The sequence below is a fragment of the Struthio camelus genome, chromosome 2 (genome assembly GCF_040807025.1).
Source record: "Struthio camelus isolate bStrCam1 chromosome 2, bStrCam1.hap1, whole genome shotgun sequence".
In the NCBI taxonomy this organism is placed as follows: Eukaryota; Metazoa; Chordata; class Aves; order Struthioniformes; family Struthionidae; genus Struthio; species Struthio camelus.
This window is the reverse complement of record NC_090943.1, coordinates 63220614-63239637: the sequence shown is the minus strand read 5'-3', so window position 1 is coordinate 63239637 and position 19024 is coordinate 63220614. Positions and strand designations below refer to the sequence as shown.

The 19024-nt window shown below is 40.1% G+C and overlaps 1 long non-coding RNA gene across 1 annotated transcript; it reads right to left on the bottom strand.

Moving 5' to 3' along the window:
- Positions 1–284: 284 nt before the first annotated feature.
- LOC104150323 (uncharacterized) lies at positions 285–18307 on the bottom strand. The gene is made up of 5 exons (XR_695582.2): positions 17912–18307; positions 16401–16547; positions 16142–16302; positions 10246–10350; positions 285–1439 (listed from the first exon to the last, which is right to left on the bottom strand). It is a non-coding gene; the product is annotated as an uncharacterized lncRNA (long non-coding RNA).
- Between the last annotated feature and the right edge of the window lie 717 nt (positions 18308–19024).

Below are 19024 nucleotides of genomic sequence, written 5' to 3'. Positions count from 1 at the left end.
CTCCTCTCTTCCCACTGTGAAGAGCCTGGCTCTGCCTTCTCAAGTGACCTTCCCATACATACAGGGGGGCTGCTGTCAAGTCCTCCCAAAGCCATCTCCAAGCTGAGCAAGCCCTGATCCCTCAGCCTTTCCTCCATGCTCCAGCCCTGACCATCTTGAGGGCCCCTGTGTTGATCTTGCTGTAGCTTACCAATGTATTTCCTGTATTAGGCGGGCCCAAACTGGACACATTATGTACATGTGGTCTACCAACTGCTAAAGGAGGAATGATCACTTGCCTCAGTCTCCTGTAAACGTCACGACTTGGCCTTCTTTGATGCCAGGTCATTTTGCTGGTTTATGTGCAGCTTGTTGCGCACCAAGACCCACAGGGCAATTTCTGCAGAGCTGCTCCCCAGTCAGTCTGTCCCCAGCCTGCACAGTTGCAGGAGGTTCTTCCTTCCCAGGTGCTGGACTTAGCATTTGTCCTTGTTGCATTTCATGAAGTTCCCGCTGCCCCATTCCTCCAGCCTATCTAGGTCTCACTGAATGGCTGACGTACTCTTGAGCATAGTGAGGTCTGAGAGCAAGAAGGCATTGGATACCTCAGCCTTATCTGTGTCTGCTGTCACTAAATGACCTGCTCCATTCAGCAATGGGCCCACATTTTCCTTGTTCAGCCTTTCATTACTTATGTAGTGGCAGAAACAGTTCTTGCTGCCCTTGACATCCCCTGCCAGTCTCAACACCTGTTGAGCTTTGAGTTCCCTGATGCCATCCCTGTATGTTTGCACTGTTCCTAAATTGTAGCCTATTCTTTCCTTTCAGTGGGAGGACCATGACCTTCACCCTTGCTACTGGGTAGTCACTCTTGATATGCTCAGGGCCCCCCCAAGCAGTATACTTGATGCCTACATGGATGAGCAGCTGGGGATGATTGTCCAAGGGCTGGACAAGCCTCATCAGTTTCTCCACAGTGTCCCAGATCCAATCTCCTGGCAAGCAACAAGCTGCCCTAGAGAGTAGGAGAGGTTGGCAGGTGGGAACCTTCACTCCCCCACAGCAGGGCGTCTTGCACTGCTATTAGTCACTGCTTCCTTCTGGTGCTTTTGTTTAGTTCAGGCTTGGCCAGCTCTACAGCTTCCCTGATATGCCTTTCTGCCCTTTGCCCACTAGCAGGGCACTGATACTATTTTGCAGTTTCAGACCCATGGGTGGAAAAGGAGCCATCCTCCTGCTGCCAGAAGTCACAAGCCTACAGTCTTCCCCATCATGGGAGTCTTGGCACCACAACCAACCATAGTCTCTGGCTGCCTCTCTTTCAGTGCAGTTGGAGGTTTGGGCTCTCATCTCTATGAAAATCCTGTCAATCTCTTTTTCATCTTCCTTGACACTGCGCAGTCTGCTCACCTCCTCTTGCAGCTTCTTAGTCGCACAGCTCCTCAACCAGCTGCCGTCTCCTGCAGGCAAGGTTCAAATTTCAAGATTCAGCTTTCAAAGTTCAGGCCATTATATCTTTTTTTCCCCTTTTCTATTTCTTTCTGCACCATGCAGCCAGAAAGAACTGAAAGCCTTTAAAGATTACTTAATAAAATATGGGTTATATCCTCTCCTGGAGGTGTATGTATCAAGGGAGAAATATGTCCTGTGGTAGTTAGACAAGAAAGTTACGCAACTAATAAATAATTGGACATCTGGGATTTCATATGAAACACATTCCGATTTTACAGAGGTGACAATCACATCATCTTCTATGGTATTACTCCTGATTTATGCTGCTATAACTGCAAGGAGAATTCAGTCCATATTGTGATTTACAAGCACTTCAGTGAAAATTGTCAGGGCACAGCAAGGGTTAGCTGCTCCCTGCAGATCAGGGAACCAGGAGCCAATGGCGATATCATGACTGACAGAGCAGGGGTCTCATCAGCCAGGTGCCCATCCCACAGCCCTGATGTGGGGTGAGCAGAGCAGGCTGGGAAGACAGCGGGGAGGACACCCAAGGTCAGCCAAAAGTCCAGATCACCAGACAAGTCTGTGGAGATGGGTCAGGACTGAGAACAACCAGGAACTCAGTCCATTGATCAGGGCCCAGGTCAACAGGGTCTATGAAAAGGCCATGGCTGTGGCCGAGCGGGAGATCGACACTGCTCCAGTATGGCTGGGACAGGGACTGAAGGCCCCAGGCTGGGCTGAAATGGGGTCCTGGGCCATTGGCAGGGGTGGGTGGGAGGCCTCAGGTGAAGCTGGTCAACTCCATTAAGGCCTTCTAGTGCCCTTAGGGCCCTAACAAAAATAATAAATGCTATATATGATATTTTAGGTTGTGACACTGCAGGAGGTTAGATTAGATGTTCATAATGGTGTCTTCTGAATCTAAAATATGTAAGTTTGCAAGAACATCCATCTCAAAATACCTATCAAAAAGTTCTCAGCTATAACAAAGGAAATACTGAAACATTTTAGGCTCTGTCTGGCAATTGAACACAAGACATAGGTCTACTTCAAATTGTATGCAATTTTCGAAACTAAATATAGCTTCTAAGTAGGATTTCCACCAATAATCCCAAATATTAATTTAAAAGAAATTGAAAAGGTCTGATTTTACTTTAATAAATTTCCTTGCCTACTTGATTTTTAATAAGAGATTTCAGAGGCATATATGTTTCAGAGGCATATATCAAGCTGAGATTTTCGAGTATGCTAGCTACAAGAGAAGCCACTCTTCTATTTTCAGTAATTACCATTCTGAGCCCAATGATATCTCAGGAGCTGAGAGCATCCTTAGGGCCTCACTGCTCCATGAGGCTGCCTTGAATCTTCCTCTGCACCTGCATGTCATTGAAGTTATGGGTGAATTCCCATCTTGGTGAGCAGAGCAGGTAGTAGCCTATGTGAAAGGCCCTCAACTCAGCTATTTCTCTGAGGTGGACCAAACCCCATCTTTTTCTTGAAGTCAGTATGTTGGCTTTAAATTTTCAAAATTAGTTTTAATAGCACCAAATTAGTTATTTTACTAGTATAAAGCACAATGTAACTCTTTAAATGCAGCAAACTCAGATTAAATTAAGTATAAGCTTTAGAAACTGATCTTCCTTTGTGCCCAGTATCCTGGAAGGCTACTTCTTTCCTTCTGGTCTTGCTTTCTAAGTCACCACTTTCAGCAGTACACAGGCACCACTGTCTCCTCTGGCTTTATCTACCTTTCTACAAACAAGGACAGGCCAATGTCCTTTCATTGATCCTCAGGGCAAATGGCATAGCATGGCTTGTGTCCACACAGTTAAACTCTCTTCTCCCCCACAAAAGGGAAATCTTATCTATGCTGAGTATTGGGAACACAGTCTTTGAACCTATGATGTCCTTTGAATGTTGCTTGGGAGCATGCTAGATGGCACAGGCCAAAATCATGCCAGGCAGCACACTACAAATTAAACAGCGTGGCTGCTTATATGCCAGTGTTTCAGATTGTACCCTGAGCTTTTTCAGTTTATTAGTCCAGGTATAAACTGTGGGTCTCTAGAAACCATTCCATTGTCTCTGAGGCATTTCATTTTGCAACCTGCTGTAAGGAAGCCTTCCACCACACAGAAAGACCTCCAAGTCTGTAGCTATATGGTATGTTTCTTCTCCGTCTCTTGAAGCTCCTTTCAGAGAAACACATTCAGGTGCTTTCAGCTGGCACAATCCTTTCTGTTTTTATAGAGTCCTCCTACCTTGAGGAGGATGTGAAATAGTCAGGCTTCTTCTCTGATGCCTAGAAACATACCTTTTACAGGTAAACAAAAAAAAAACCAAACAAACAAAATGCATAATTTTACCACTCATCCCAACAATGACATTGCATTTGATTTGGGTGGGGGAAAGGTATTAAAGAAATAGCAGGTAACTTTAAACTTCTCAGCTGTTCTTCTTCACATGCGGGTTCAGACTTTGCTTTAACCTAGGATAATTAATGTCCAAGGCCTTAAAACCCAGTGTAATATTCTCACAGCCTGTGGCTGTCTGTGAATGAAGCAGCAGCTGTATCTGAGAATTCATATGAAAGAAAAACAAAATGCCACCATTTTGTTTGGCATGCCTGCCAGGGGCAGCAGGCAGCAACTACTTATGCCGCTGTTATGGAGAGCTGAGTTGCTTGTGCTGAGGATAGCACTAAAGGTTGAATTTTGCTCCTAAGAAAGAGCTGTCACACTGGAGCATGGGGACTCTATGCGTTCTTCTACACAGAAAAATGCTTTTGTATACAGCTTGTCAAAATCTAAACTGTGTGTATTCGGCTTTTTTAATATATTCTAAATGATTAATCTGTTTTTGTTCAGTTATTCTTTTCTTCTTAACCAATGAAAGCTGACGGGCTTCCTTCAAAGACACTTTTATCATCTTAATCACTAATAAAGGGCATAGCTGTAAGCATTATATGCAGTATGCCCGAGCTAGTATGCAGAGTACCTGCAGAGTATCCAGTGCTTGGGTACAAGGGTCCACATGCTCTAGCTGAACCTGACCAGGTTTAAAATATGGAATTTTGGTTTTCAGGTCCATCTCATTGTTACTGTGTAGCTATAGCCATGGGTTTAGAATTTGTTTGAGAACAATTGGAGGAAAAATCTGTGAGAGGCTTCATAGTGGTTCTTTTTTTTTTTTCCTTTAAAAATGACTTATCTGTCTGAGCCATGGAATTAATTACTGAAAGAATCCACCTAAATATTTTTTACAATTTAAGATACACTTTTGTAGTATTCACAAAAAAAAAAAAAAAGGGAAAGAGGTTTCAGTCTAGACAACCAGCATCAGATCTGGGTATTGTCATCATTGAAAAATACTCTTAAAATTGAAGGCAGTTCATTGGCCTTGTATGTGGACCTATGACTAATGAAGCAGTCAAATAAACTAAGGTATCTGCGTAGTAGTAGTCACTTTTGAAGGGGGGAAAGGGAGTACCTCAGATAGCAGTCTGATCCAGCATTATAGTTGATTTTTTTTCGTAAGGACAACAGAATAACAGCTAAATAAAACAGAAGGTTGGTGCCTCAAAAAAGAAACAGTAATATGGGTACCCAACACATATACAGAATGCTTGTATTATACCAGTAATGCCCAGAAAGCTGAGGCTGCAAAGGAGGATCTGAGATGTGGCCAGGAAAAGCCATTAAAGAGTTGGTGCACACAGACTCAAAAGAGCACTGCAACTCAACCGGCTGTGGCTTTGGTGAAGTCCAGAGATCCTGAAGAGATTTGTGAGGGTGCAAATAGCTCCCTGAAACCTGAGTTTAAGAATAAGAATGGCCATGACCTCTTATGCCTATACCCTGCATATCACAAGACAGTCGTATTGGCCCTTGATTTGGAAGTATATTCACCATCACCTTTCTATGAAATCTAACTGAATGCATCAGAAAAGTAAGCACCAGAGACAGAAGCCTTCTGTATAGTCATGTAAAAGTTACAGAAGAACCAGCTGCAAAGCAAGCTGCTTCTCTGTCACCCTTCCAACATGTTTCCACTCTTGGCTAAGGAATGTCAAAGCCCAACGTAACCAAAGTATGAGCTCTCGTTCTGGTACTCCATCACTTAGAAATTAAGCTGCCGTTTCCTAATTGATTCACATAAACTGGCATTTCTCATGGAGCTCTTTAATTCCATTTACTTAGTGTCACTAACTGTAAAATCAAGAGGTAGAGAATCTGTTCTCTAGATTTTATAGTTCTTTGTTTTAAAGATATTTAATTGGGTTTAAGGGTATACTCTGAAGGACAGCCATAGCCTAGCCATATTCTTTGATTATTCATTTCATTACAGCTGCTTCCATGCCACAACTGAATTGGTATTTCATATAGTTTCCTAAACTGCACAGCTGATTAGCAACTGCCTCAAGAAAAACAGCTTGATGCCGTGCCCCAAGCCGTCACTGCCAACTCCAAGCATGTAAAGACAGGTCCCTGGCAAAATCTATTCTAGATTGGCTTTTTTTTTTCTTTTTTAATAAAGAACAACTTTGGAATCATTTTTTTCCTGGGCTATTTGAGCTTAAAGTTTCCTGTTGTGCAGATTTAATCTGTGACTATGAAAGACAAGGTGGAAAAAAAAAAAAAAAAGAAAGGCAGAGGTGTTGGGTAATGGAGGTAAGGAGTATTTTTCATGAAAGCTGAGGCAGTCACAATTTAGTATGGCTGAGCAGTCCACAGCATAAGGTCAAGTAACTTCTTCCTGCTGTAGTGTGTAACCTCAGTTCTGTTTGCGGTTTCTGTAATGTGGATGAGTAACTCCAAACTCCTTCAGTGCCTGCAGCTCTCACATGGCACGAGAAGGCAAATCTTGACTTAGATCCTTAGTTTTTAAAAAGTCAGTGCCATATTCATCCCAGTTCTGGGTATGCATTTTGTTTTAGTTCTTCACTGGAGCGCACCCAACAAAGCAGTGCATTTGACAGACTGCTGTTAGAAGTGTTTTCCTAAATGACCACCTTCCCCATTTCCCTCTATCTGCTTTATAACATCAGTTCAGTGTACTGATACGCTAATAATTGCAGTAGTGTTATCCTAGCTTTACTCTTAACGTTAACGTGGGATTTTTTGGTACCAAGTTCCATCTTCTAGCAATCACACTGAAAGGAAGGATTAGCGTCCTGAAATTATAGTGCACAGATTCTACGAGAGTTGTTCTTCACCTTAAGATGCGTGTTCTTAACCACGCTTGTGAGTAAGGGTCTAAGTGTATTTTGTATGACTAAGTTTTAAAATCCTAGAGAAAAGTATGTTTTCTAAGTTTTGGGTCAGAACATGTGCCTCATAAATGAAGAGGAAAAGAAAAAACATATTTTGAAGGTATGAGCTGCATTATTTTTGCTATCCTCTTGGACCAAGGAAATCCAGTGTTCACGGTATTCTGCAATGAACCACCTGTCTCTTCCACATGCCAGTTTATAATCTGTTCCTCAGCATAAGATTAATGAAAGAAGTTTGGCTGCTTACACTTCCTTTCATCAGTGAGGAAAGAACCTTGAGATGTGAATATCAAAAGTACATTTTATTACGGCAGTGAATAGCTTAGCTCATCTAGGGAGCAATTAAGTTCTTATTTCACCACACTAGCAGCTATAAAGGATGCAGTATATTTTAGGCTGGATTATGGCTTTGCAATAAACCCTTTGTGTGAGGAGAGACACGACTGTGATCCACCAGGAACTGCTGGGGAAAGGGCCTCTGCTTTTTGATAAATCCTTATTTGTTGTTTCTCAGTGGCAGGGATGCAGGAAATTGCTACTAGTTTATAGCATATCCTCAGGGGGAGCAAGATTTGCAGGTGCAGTGTGCCAGTTCGGAACACCTAAGGTCAGATGAACCTGCTCAGGATGTCAACATAGTTTCTTATCCCATACCCAGCCTTGCAACGTGTGGTGCAATCTGCTCTCAACCATTGTTTTACATCCACAAATCTGCCAAAGAGATCTACTAAATCTACCAACTCTTTTCACTTAAATGACTGTAAACGCCTGTATTATCAGTGCAAGTGCTTTCTGCAACTGGTTTGGAAGGCTATAGTAGCTGCTGTGATAACGCAGCTTGAAGACTGTGTTATCCATCGTGCAGCTTCAGCACTGCCCGCTTAAGACAAGGGTAGCAGAGGAGGTGGGGAACAGAGGGGACATCCATCTGCTCATTTGCTCCCTCTGCCAGCAGGAGGCTGGATGCCTGCTTCAGCTTTCTAGACTTTACGAGAGCAGACAGCTTATAACCCCTCTAAAACCTCACCTCTCTCAGATTCTGCAGAAAAGCACATGGTGTTAAGCCTGAGCAAAGGGAAAATATCTTCTCACCCACAAGGGGAGAATCAGACAAGCAAAAATCTCCCAGAAACTTTGGCCAGAAACCTCATGTCTAACAGCAGATTTTTGTCCCTGCTACATGAACCCCTGTAGGGCTTTGCAGAGGTGCAACTTTCTATCCATCCAAAAGTTGTATTCCCTCCCTCCCTCATAACTGTGCAGAGTTTGCCAAAAGGTTTAAACCAGCAGTTACGAAATAGATCATGATACATTCGATTAACTATTGTAAAATGTGTTAGACAAAAAACATAGATAATGCTGATTCCAACAGACTCCTAAAAGAAAGCGTAATTTTTTCTCCTCTGAATGCATTTGGGAATGTCATTTACTGAGATTAAGTCATTTTTTTCCCGCATGTTCTGTTTTAGGGTCAGATTCCTTTAAAGCCCCTGGTATGTTTTAACAGAACTTTCAGTTGCTCAAATCCAGTGTGTGTCTGGGCTAAAGAAACCCACGTTACAGAGTCAGATATTTATCTGGTGTTTATCAGCATAGCTCCACTTATATCAGATGAGCAGTGTCTGTTTACAACTGCCCATTGTGATACAAAATAAAAATCTATTCAGCCTTGGATAACCCAAAGGAACTCTCAAGATCTGTACTTGTATTTGCAACTCAGTCAAATTTGTCAGGTACTCCCATTCGGGAATGGGATGCAAGACTGACAACCACATACTCACAGTTTTGAATGCATAAAACATTTTAGTGTTCATAAGAAACCATCAACTCCATTGTCTTGGATTCTTGAACTAGTATTGCTAGTGTTTGGAAAAAGTACAATATTTTAGTTTCCTGAGTCACAACATTGTTTTATGTTAGACACTTGGTAAAAGAGTGTTTTTCCAAATGAAAATATTAGAAAGAGTACCTAATTTGTTATTTATAAGCTGCCTACTCTGGTTGGGCATCTCATCTGTAGAAATATTTTGTATGGAAATACTATAATTAAACTCTAATTTCATTTAAACTAAATTTAATTTAATTTAGAACATCAATTCATCTGAAAATATTTCACAATTCATAACTTTTTTTTTTCCATTCTAGAATTCAAAACTGAACCTATTTCTAAGAGAGAATTGTAGAGAATTGGTGTGGGGGAGGTGATTTGAAACATTTTGAGTTAAATGCCTAAACTATAACTCCAGCAAGAAAAAATATTTTCTGAAAGTGACATCTTGATATTAATTTTTATTAAGACATCACAAGCCCTGTAGCAGTTCAACATGTACTGAAAATTTTCTGCACCTGTAACACTTAACACTGTGTTATCTCTAACACAAAATACTGTTTAAGCAGCGCTTTGAACTTCGCGGGTAGGTGCTTAACTAAAGATCAGGTCAGGTTTTCTAATTGTGTGTGAGTTTTACAGTTTCGTGACATTAGCTGTCAGAAAGATCTTGCCCTCAGTATCCCTACATTTACTCACGGTACAGATGGGACGGAGGCTGGGCTGTGAGTGCAAGGCTGTACGCACAGCACATCTCAAAGAAATTCCAGTCACCGTAAATCATTCTTCCTCTCTTTAGAGTGCCCACATTCACACTCTAGATGGCTCTAACAACCTCCAGCCTACACACCAGAACTGAGCAGGGTCTGCCTTGAGGAATGGCTGTAGGACATCCCTGCATCATGTAGGGACATTCCTGCATCTAGAATGTAGGACATTCCTGCATCTAGAAATATTCCCAATAGCAGAATGCTGGGCAACATTGAGCTCCAGGGGCTATTTGGGAGAGCTCAGGGATGGAGAAGCTTTCCTCAGAGGATCCCTGGTGCTCAAACTTTCCCCTAGTGTGTTTTAGCAGCCCTTGGATAACTTCACTCTGCAGAATAGCCAGGCAAATTGAGCAGGTGCTTGACAAATGTTATCATTACTTGGCACAAATCCTAAGAAATCTCAGCCAAGATCCCTGAATTCTGGAAGAGCTCTCTGGTAGTAATTTGAAGAGTAATACTCTTCCCTAGAGAAGACCTAAAGAATTTAGAATATGCCAGATGGTGGCATCTGCCACCTCAAGGATTGAACCTGGACAGCTGAAGCCGAATATAACAGCATAGGATCTGCCAGAGGCCATGGCAAATTTTGCTGCTTCTTCTCCGTTGCTGTTTTATAAGTGGGGCAGTTACAATATTTATTAAATACGTGTCTGTCACTCAAGCAAAACAACAAATGATTGTGACTGTTAAAAAGAGGAATTTTATTTTCAGAGGTTTGATGGTCTGTGGTATGGACAAAGAGAGGAACTGAAGAAGAAACCTATCAAGGCAAGTAAAAAGAATCACAAGATTAGCAGGGAAAAATGTTGAGGAAAATAAAACCTCTTTAAGGTTTGTTTAAAGGCAACAAAAATGTAGGAAACAACATTGAAAGAATACCTATTATGCACACAAAACTCTGTATTTTGAAATGAGGTCAAAATGAGTACTGAAGAACTCACCTGGACGGTTCTGAAGAACTGGGCGACAGGAATGCATTCACCCCTTCATCTAGAGATGGTGGTGGTGGTCGGGGGGCAGACACGAACAAGCTCCTCTCAGCACAACTGAAATCCAGACAAGTGAATGAGCATATTTGCATCCACCATGTCAACACATAATGACAACTATTTGAAGGGAAACTAGCTGCTCTGATACTCTAGCTGGTAATACTGTAACACAGTGATTCTGCCTGTGGCCTGATTCAGTACACAGTAACACTTTAATAATTCAGATTTTTAGAATTTAACACACAGTTTGATAAAAAATAAATAAATAAAGTTAAATCAAAATGTTAAATCTTGTTTTGGTCTAAAATACTTCAAAATGCACCTATTTTCTATCTCTTCTGAGTAAAAAAATCATTTAGAAATATCTATATGTAGCTAGGGACTGCACATTTTATCGGAAGCTTCATGAAATTTTTATTAACATTATCCCCTAACTAGAACTGTAATTACTGACCATGAAAATAATATCAGTTTCTGCTTGTCAGCAAAATATGTCAGTAAAATGTCTATTAACCATTATCACTTGCTTTTCACGAGCAAAATAGTGAATGAGCAGGACAATGGAGCATATTTTTGAAAAAATATTTTCCAAATTTCAGTTTTTCTCTACCCTGCTGAAACAGCCAGAGACCAAACTGGATGAAAACCTAGAGCCTTGTGCAATGAGCTTTATTTTAGTATTCTGAGAAGATAATTATTATCAATATATGAACCAACTCCTGCCTAAAATGAGAGGTCTGTCCATGTGCAAGGAATAATACAAAGTCCATGACATCTTACTAAGGATTCCCTTTCTCCATCAGTCACTTTAGTGCCAACGAATACTTATGACTTAGCACTGAAGAAAAATTAAATAATCTGAATAATCATTTTGAGGCAAACTGGAAATCTTTTCTGGACGTGAGATGGTGTCAAGGGAGGTATTCTACAGAGTACAGAGACAAAAATACAGTGTTCCACATCACAGCTAGAGCAAAGCTCTTTTCCCCAGACAATTTTTCGTTTTTCAGTTCTCAATTCTATAGAATACAATCAGATAGAATAGTTTCAACTTTCCACAGGGACTACATCGTAGGTAGATGTTTGAGAATCTGCTAACATTCCCAACAGACTGAGGACAGTTATTAAATGATATCTCTTCTCCCTAAGTATGGTAAAAATATAGCAAGTAAATGAACAAATATTTATACCTAAGAAGTGACATTAACTCCTTTTCATAGTCATTTGTTGATATGTTATATATACCATTCTATATGTTATGTATGAATAGAACATATATATACATAATCAGCAATATATTTTAAAAATTACATTTATGAAACATCTTTTCTGTGTAGCTGTGCAGAATACAATAGGATATGGAGAAGATACTTTTAGTATTACTATAAAATAAATATTTCTGTTATTACCGCTAGTAGTAATACACATAGATTTCTAAAAGAACATCAGTAAAAACTGTATCAAATGAGTACTAGGTAAAAATTTCACATAAATTATTTTATTTGACAATTGGTACTTATTTGCAGACTTGCTACTCATGATTTATTTAAAGATTAATAGAAGCACTCTTGACATAATTTTTGGCAGTGATCATTTCTGTTTATAGACCCAAGAAATATACCTCAACTTAACATAGCTTAAATTTCATTCTAATAGATTTTATAACTTGCTTTTTTTCAATTGACCATTTGATAAGCACAGTAAATCTGTCTACTCTTCAGTTCTTTTGTACTTCTTAATTTACCATTCTATAGTGAGTGATTTATATTTTTTTTGCTTTATGTACTCATATTCACTTGGGATTAAATTCCTGAATAAAATCCTCACACCACCTTACATTACCACACCAGCCAATTTTAACTGAGGCCTTCTCAGTGACCATGAAGAAGAATTGCCTGCATGATGACATCCCCTGCAGCATCTGTGGAATATTTTGGGTTTATAATTTTCCATCAACATTGGCATCACTTTCAATGGCCAATGCTCTAGTACCCCAAAAAGTTCTCTTGGTTACTTTCCTTCTCCCAAGTGCTCTCACATTTGGTAGAGAAGTGTGCGCACAATACACCTCTGTGCTTTACCAAATAACTTTTGCAGGGGCCCCAACCAGCAAAGCCTTATTATTCAATAATTCTCCGGCAGCCATGTAGACAAGACTTTTGGAAGGGACTCCTAGTCACTGGAAAAGTTGGGATGAGGGGACAAAAGTCTGAGTTCACTCAAAAGTATGATTGTAGAGAAAGGTCACTTGTGGGAGGAGGAAAAATGGCAGAAGAGTATTACGAAACTTATGTATAGAGGAGGATGAGGGTATAGTGCAGTCTGAGGGATATGTGATTGTTTATTCATGGGGCCAGGGGTTCTTGTAAACCTATCCTTTTGACTGTGGCACCGTTTAAGTATATTGCTAATGCCAGCTGAACTGAATTACAAAAAGTGCTTAATAGAGCTGGACCTTAGTCTGTGCGTAAATATTTTGCTTAAATGTACCAATAAGTCGTCGTCTGTTCCCATTGAAGTCCATGGGAACACTACCAGTGATATCAGCTTAGAACAGAAATTACCCAGTTCCTTTTTCCCTATACTTCCTTGTGGAACATCTTTTCTGGAATATGGCATCTCTCTTCACCTCCAGCACAGAGTGGAGCCTCTTGCTACATGGGCAAGGAGACTAGTAGCTAGGGAGATACTGATTCTTTGATATCCTGTAATTACCTTTCTAGAATGATGAACCAATTGGTTTCCTCAGATCTGATCCGATGATTACTTGCTTGGCTTACTCCTCACCCTCTCCTTTTTGGAGTTGCCCAAAAAAATTACTTGCTTTTGGCAATACCTAACCATTTGTCCTCAGAAAGTATTCTACATGAATAAAAATTGACCAAATCTGGTGAACTTCCACTCTTTGCCCTGTGGCATCATCTTACAGATTTTTCAGAGCAGCGAAGAGGATGGTGAGAAGGAAGATGGGCTTCATATTCAAAAAAGAAGTTGCATTCTGATTCAGAATTACACAAAGATATCCCAAAATCAAAGAGAATGAACAGCTACTTAGAAACAAGTTCTTCAGCTCATCTCAGGTGGCTTCACAGAACCATGAATTTTTCTTCCTTGAGTCTGTCTCTGAACCCTTGGAAAGTTTTAGTATTCACAGTTCCTTGCGTCAAAAGTTCCCGCATTTTAGTTCTACACTGTATGAATTACTAATTTCTTCAGTTTTAAGCATGCTGTTAAGTTAATTTGAAGCATTTATTAGCATTCATTTGATAATTTTAGTTATCATCCTAAAGATTCTTAAAAGTTGTGACAAGTGCTGCTGAATAAAATGTTGTGCTGTTAACTCACCCGTAATCTGAATGACTTTAAAAACTGCTCTAGAGCCATGGATAACTTCACTCGTCCCTGAAATGTGGGTAACCTCTGGAATTGTATTTTTACCCTGTGTAACAGTACACACCAAAAGAATATTATTTTTTTAAGGATCAGAAGAGCAAAACGACACCCAGTTTAAGTTTTAAGGGATGTTAGATATGCGGACAGTACTTGCCTTATGATTGTGATTTATTTATGCAAAAAGGGTCCAGCGGATTTTGAATGTAATTAGTTTCCTATAACAACAATGCTCAGCACATCTAAAACACTTTTTATCTGTATATATCAATGCGTTTTGCAAACATATGCCTTGATTCATATCTATTGACTCTAAGCTGCAGAGAGATTAATTGATTTCTGATAGTCACACACAAAATCAAGAGTAGAAGCCGATCTCCTGAGTTACAGACCCTTTCTATGAGATAATTACAGTTAAGCCTTTTTAACCCTAATGACGACACACCAATCACTAATACTAAGGTAGGCTACTACAGGCAGGAAGGCATGAAAATATTTTTCAACAGCATCACATCCTAGATTTTTTGTTTTAAATCTCCTGTTCAGTTTCTAACCCAGACACCCTGGACTGAGCTTACATACTTAGAAAATAACAAGAAAGTGTCAAGAGTGCAGGTCTAAATTCACTCAATCCTCGGTTTAAAATTTAAACGTTGAATTTCCTACTGCTGGGGCATGCTGTTTTAAAAAATGCATAAACTTCTGAAACATAATAACATGCCCAGTAATGGATGTAGAAGGAATGTGCAAATCCCTGCTGTATAGTACCCTGTCATCCCCATCTCCCTAAGAGAGAAAGTGGGCCATGTGCCAAGGAAATACAATATAAGGTATGCGTACAAATAAATAAAACAAAACTGATTAACCTGAAAGTATGAGCTTGCTTTTCAATCCTTTCTTCACCATTTTATTACCTTCCCTCTTCTTCCTTTCTCCCTTTTCTCTTCATCTTTCTCTCTCTCTTCTATAACATGGCGCATTTTCATACACTTAAACTTTCCTTCTTTCAGAACACAGTGACCATGCACCACCTGCAAGACAATGACCCAGGCCCTAGCTTGGATCATATCCTGCAGACCTTTAGATCTTTCAACTCACTGCTTTTCTAACCCAAGATATACGTTACATTCTCCATGCTCACTACATCCCATACCTGTAACAAAAGGGGTTATTGCATCCTACCCTCTAAGACCTGCAGTCTCCATGAAGCACTCAGCACTCCCACGCGTTGCAAGCAGCTGCTGCCACAACAGTTCCAAATTCACTGGCTCTGGGCACCTTTTCTACTTGCATTTCCGCTGGTTGTGTGGTGCCAGACAGCCTTTGACATCTTCTGAAGTCACCTTCCTTCAGTTTGAGGCTAGAAGACTATAACTCAGCATGCTAGCACAACATATGACTATTTATGACATTCATTATTTACAAACCTTTATTATGAACCTTCCCTACCAACCCCCCAAAATGCTGGAATAAGATTTCAGCTATCTGGGCATGCATAGGGAAGAGGATGCCTGCAGCACGGCTTGCCGGTGTGGATGCAGGCCAATAGCTTGATATGATAATGCTGGAGGGCTGGGTCAGAGGAAGCCAGCCAAATTGGCAGAGTCTTGTGCTTACTAACAGGGCCCATGCCATCTCCCAAACCTCGCCTAGCAATTATGTGGGAGAGCACTAGCTAGCCTGAATCAGCACCACACTGGGGAGTCTGCTAACAGTTTAACAGTATTGGACAACTGCGTACCAGTGTTTAAAAATCTGTTGTGGGTTGCTTTAGTTTCTAAGCATAGATATAGGTTTCCAGCTTTGGCTTGTGTGGATTGCCTAGAGGCTGAATGAAGAGCTCTTGAATTAGGTCATGTTCTGAACTAGTGGAATTCATGTTGTTTTAGAAGATAAAATCAAATAGATAGGGTCTTCTTTAGAGAAACACATTGAGTTGGATGTCTTATTGCTATTCATTTTAATTAGGCATCTGAATCCCTTAAGCAGTTTTGAAAATCAAAGCCAATTTGTTTAGTTCAGCACTGGAGATAGCTTCCCGTCCCTCATTAGGAATCTGATGTATTGTGTATATATGTAAATGAGAGGTTTTCAAAGAAAACTTTGCATGATGTTTTAATTATGGGAAGTATCAGGCAACTTAATACAGAAGCTGTCATCATTTTTCCCTGCAGACAATGTGTACCTGTTCTTTTTCGCTCACTTTTCTCCTTTCCCTGTTATTTGTAAGCATTTACTGAAAAAATGTTGTGGAAAAGTAAAAATGGAATTTTTATTTGAATGCAATATCGGCCTATTAACACAGGCACTATTTAAAACAAAAAAAAAAAAGGAAAAAATCACCTCTAAACTGTCATGCATTATCATGCAGATTATACATTAAGACATCATCACCCGTGAACGCTATCATAGTTAAAGGGCAGCTAGCCGCTGTGAATGTCAGTTGGCCCCACCTCACCTTGATTCAGCATTGCAGTCGGTGAGCGATACTGTTCACCTTTCCATGGATGGACTCAAGCTGCTTTCTTTAGTGAGCTGCTGAACCAGCCTTCAGGGCAGTGTGGAGAGCCGTCCTTAACAGAATCAGTTTGTTGGAATTTGTCTCACCAGACGTTTACTCTAACAAGAAAATAGACCAAAGATGTGTTAGGCAGAATCCATTCTGATACTTCAAGAACAAGACTACAAGAAATCTTATTTTCTGTATAAGGCCTTACTATCGTGCCATACTGTGCTGGGATTCAAGTGATCTAGATTCAACTTCCAGCCAACGCCAGATTCAGATATTCTTCCATCTCAGTTGTATCTGATATCAGTTCATTGCCTTCCGAAATCTGATCCTGGCTTATTTCTGGGAAATGAAACTAAAGAAAGGGATTATTTACTTGCTGTTCCAAATATTTACCAGCTTATATCAGGTTTGCTTACATTCAAGTGCTGGTGCTTTTGGTTTAGCAGCAAATTGAACTCCATGTAATGCAATGATTGACCACATAAATATGCACTGCTGAGACAAATCAACATCTACCTGAGAAACTTTTTCCAGACCTTATCTTGCTTCTCAGACAGTTAGCAGCTGCCTTTTTAACATCAGATGAGGATATATCTGTTCTCAGTTTTCCTTCAACAACTCAGTCCTGCCCCAGAAGGTCTGATCCTGATCATGAGCACGATTTTCTGGCCTGTCAATATTTATTAACACAACAGGTGCTTGCACATCTTACTCCAGACTGCTGAAAATGCAAGGTGAGTAACAGAGCTACTAATTGCAAGAACAAAACTGTGAAAATGTGATTACAGAGCACAGCAGACATACTAATTTTTCTAAGACTGTTTTAAAGATAGCTACCATGCACTAGGAACCCATCCAGGATTTGTCCTAGGGCTCTCTGCACCCCCTTGCAAAATCCCAATTTTCATGCAGATGTACAAATAATATGGTCACCTGTTTGTTTTCTAGCTACTGAAGACACCTATGCATCAGTTAGTCACAGTCAGTACTAAAAAATAATATTGGCTCATGCTATGTGCTACACACACATATATATACTATGTGTATACATATAGCATGTGGATTACATGTGCTTTTATGCAGCACATATTACATGTAGCATATGTACAATACATTTAAAAAAACACATTGCAAGAACTGGGATCTCTGGCATAAGAGAGGAGAGAAGGGATTCCTACATACAGATTTAGATGGTCAAATTCTTTATCATATACAGGATTCTTGCTGCCTGATTTTTTTTAATGCTCTTCACACTTCCATTGTTTGCAGTAGATGTTGAAATCTGGCAGAAGCAATGCCTCCTCTTCATCTCATGAAATTCTGTTAGCATTTTACCAAGGTACAAAGTGACAGGAACAGCTCTTTTTCAGAACTGGGCTTCAGATTCTGGACATTGTTTATTTATTTTTGATAGGATGCATTTGAAATTGTATGTTAGTTCATTAAATAGGATTATTCGCCTGAACCCATAATGTTAACTGTAAGACTTCATAATGAAATGCATTGACTTAAGTGTAAGAACAGTATTTATAATGCACATTACTCTAAAGATTGTGTGAAAGGGACCCTACTCCCCTGAGTATTATATGGGAAATTACAGCACGAATGAGAAAGGGAGTGCAAATATACACTGAACATGTCCTCAAATACAGGTGCAACGTCTTCCACAGACCACTGGAGGAACAATTCTCATCAGTTCAAAGAAGCAGAGATTACCTTATGCTGAAGGAGGCAAGTGGAGGATGGCTTGGATTTTTGATAAGAGAGAAGGGAAATACAGCCCGCATATGCATGCTTTATTACAGATCTCTTTAAAGGTTCGTTGAGCGAAGAGGCTGCTGTATGCCAGAATCTGGCTCCAGAGATCTGTTCCAGAATCACCCTTTTGAGTGGTAAAGGTCGAAGAATGAAGGTCTGATAAAACAAACAGTCAAACAAACATATACATACACACACACACATATGTATAAAAATATATAATGCATAGATTTGAGATCTACAACTCATTTTAAAAAGGAAAGTCCAAAGAATGGGTTACTTACCTTTGAAAAAGAAGAGGGTGACACACAAAAAAAGTCAAGAAAACAAGAAATATTTTACTAAGGTGTGGAGCCTAGGACATTTGGGGAAGTAGGAGAGAAGGGCTGGAAGGAGGAACTTCGGGGCACAGGGCAGGCTGGAGAGTGACAACTCAGGGTATGAGGTTCCAGAAAAATCATGAGGAGCAGAAGTTAGATATCAGATTCTCCTGAAGGAACAAGGGGAAACCATCCACATGAGAGGTGGGGGCCGTGGGAAGAGCAGCAGAGGGACAGAAAGAGAAGGGAAGAAGAAGAGAGGAAATGTATGGCAGCAGCAAAGACTGAAGCAGAGAGAGAGAAACAGTCTGAGGGAGAAAGGAAAAACAAAAAGTGAGAATGTCGATCTCATTTTTTTTTCAACTCTCCCATTATACTTTGCCTTGTTCTAATAGACTTAATAGATACACTCATTGATACTAAATTTATGGATTATGCATTAATCTACTGTAAATTTAACAAGCACTTAAGAGTGTTTCTCCACAAACAGGAGGAGCAATGTCTGTTCAAGAAGCTCAGAAACAGTATTCTTTTTCTCATGGAAGCATGCGGCTTTGCAGGTGACAGATAGCAAAAAGCTACCAGCTGCTGATTTACGAAGCTAAGGGCCATATACGGCAGTGCTATTTTGGCGTTACAACCATCTCAGTTCTAGCCTTCCTCCAGCTCTTTTCGATGTTTCTTTTATTAGAGAATGACAACTTGTTGAATTATGCAAAAGCATCGCCCAGAGCATCTTTCTTAGCTTTAC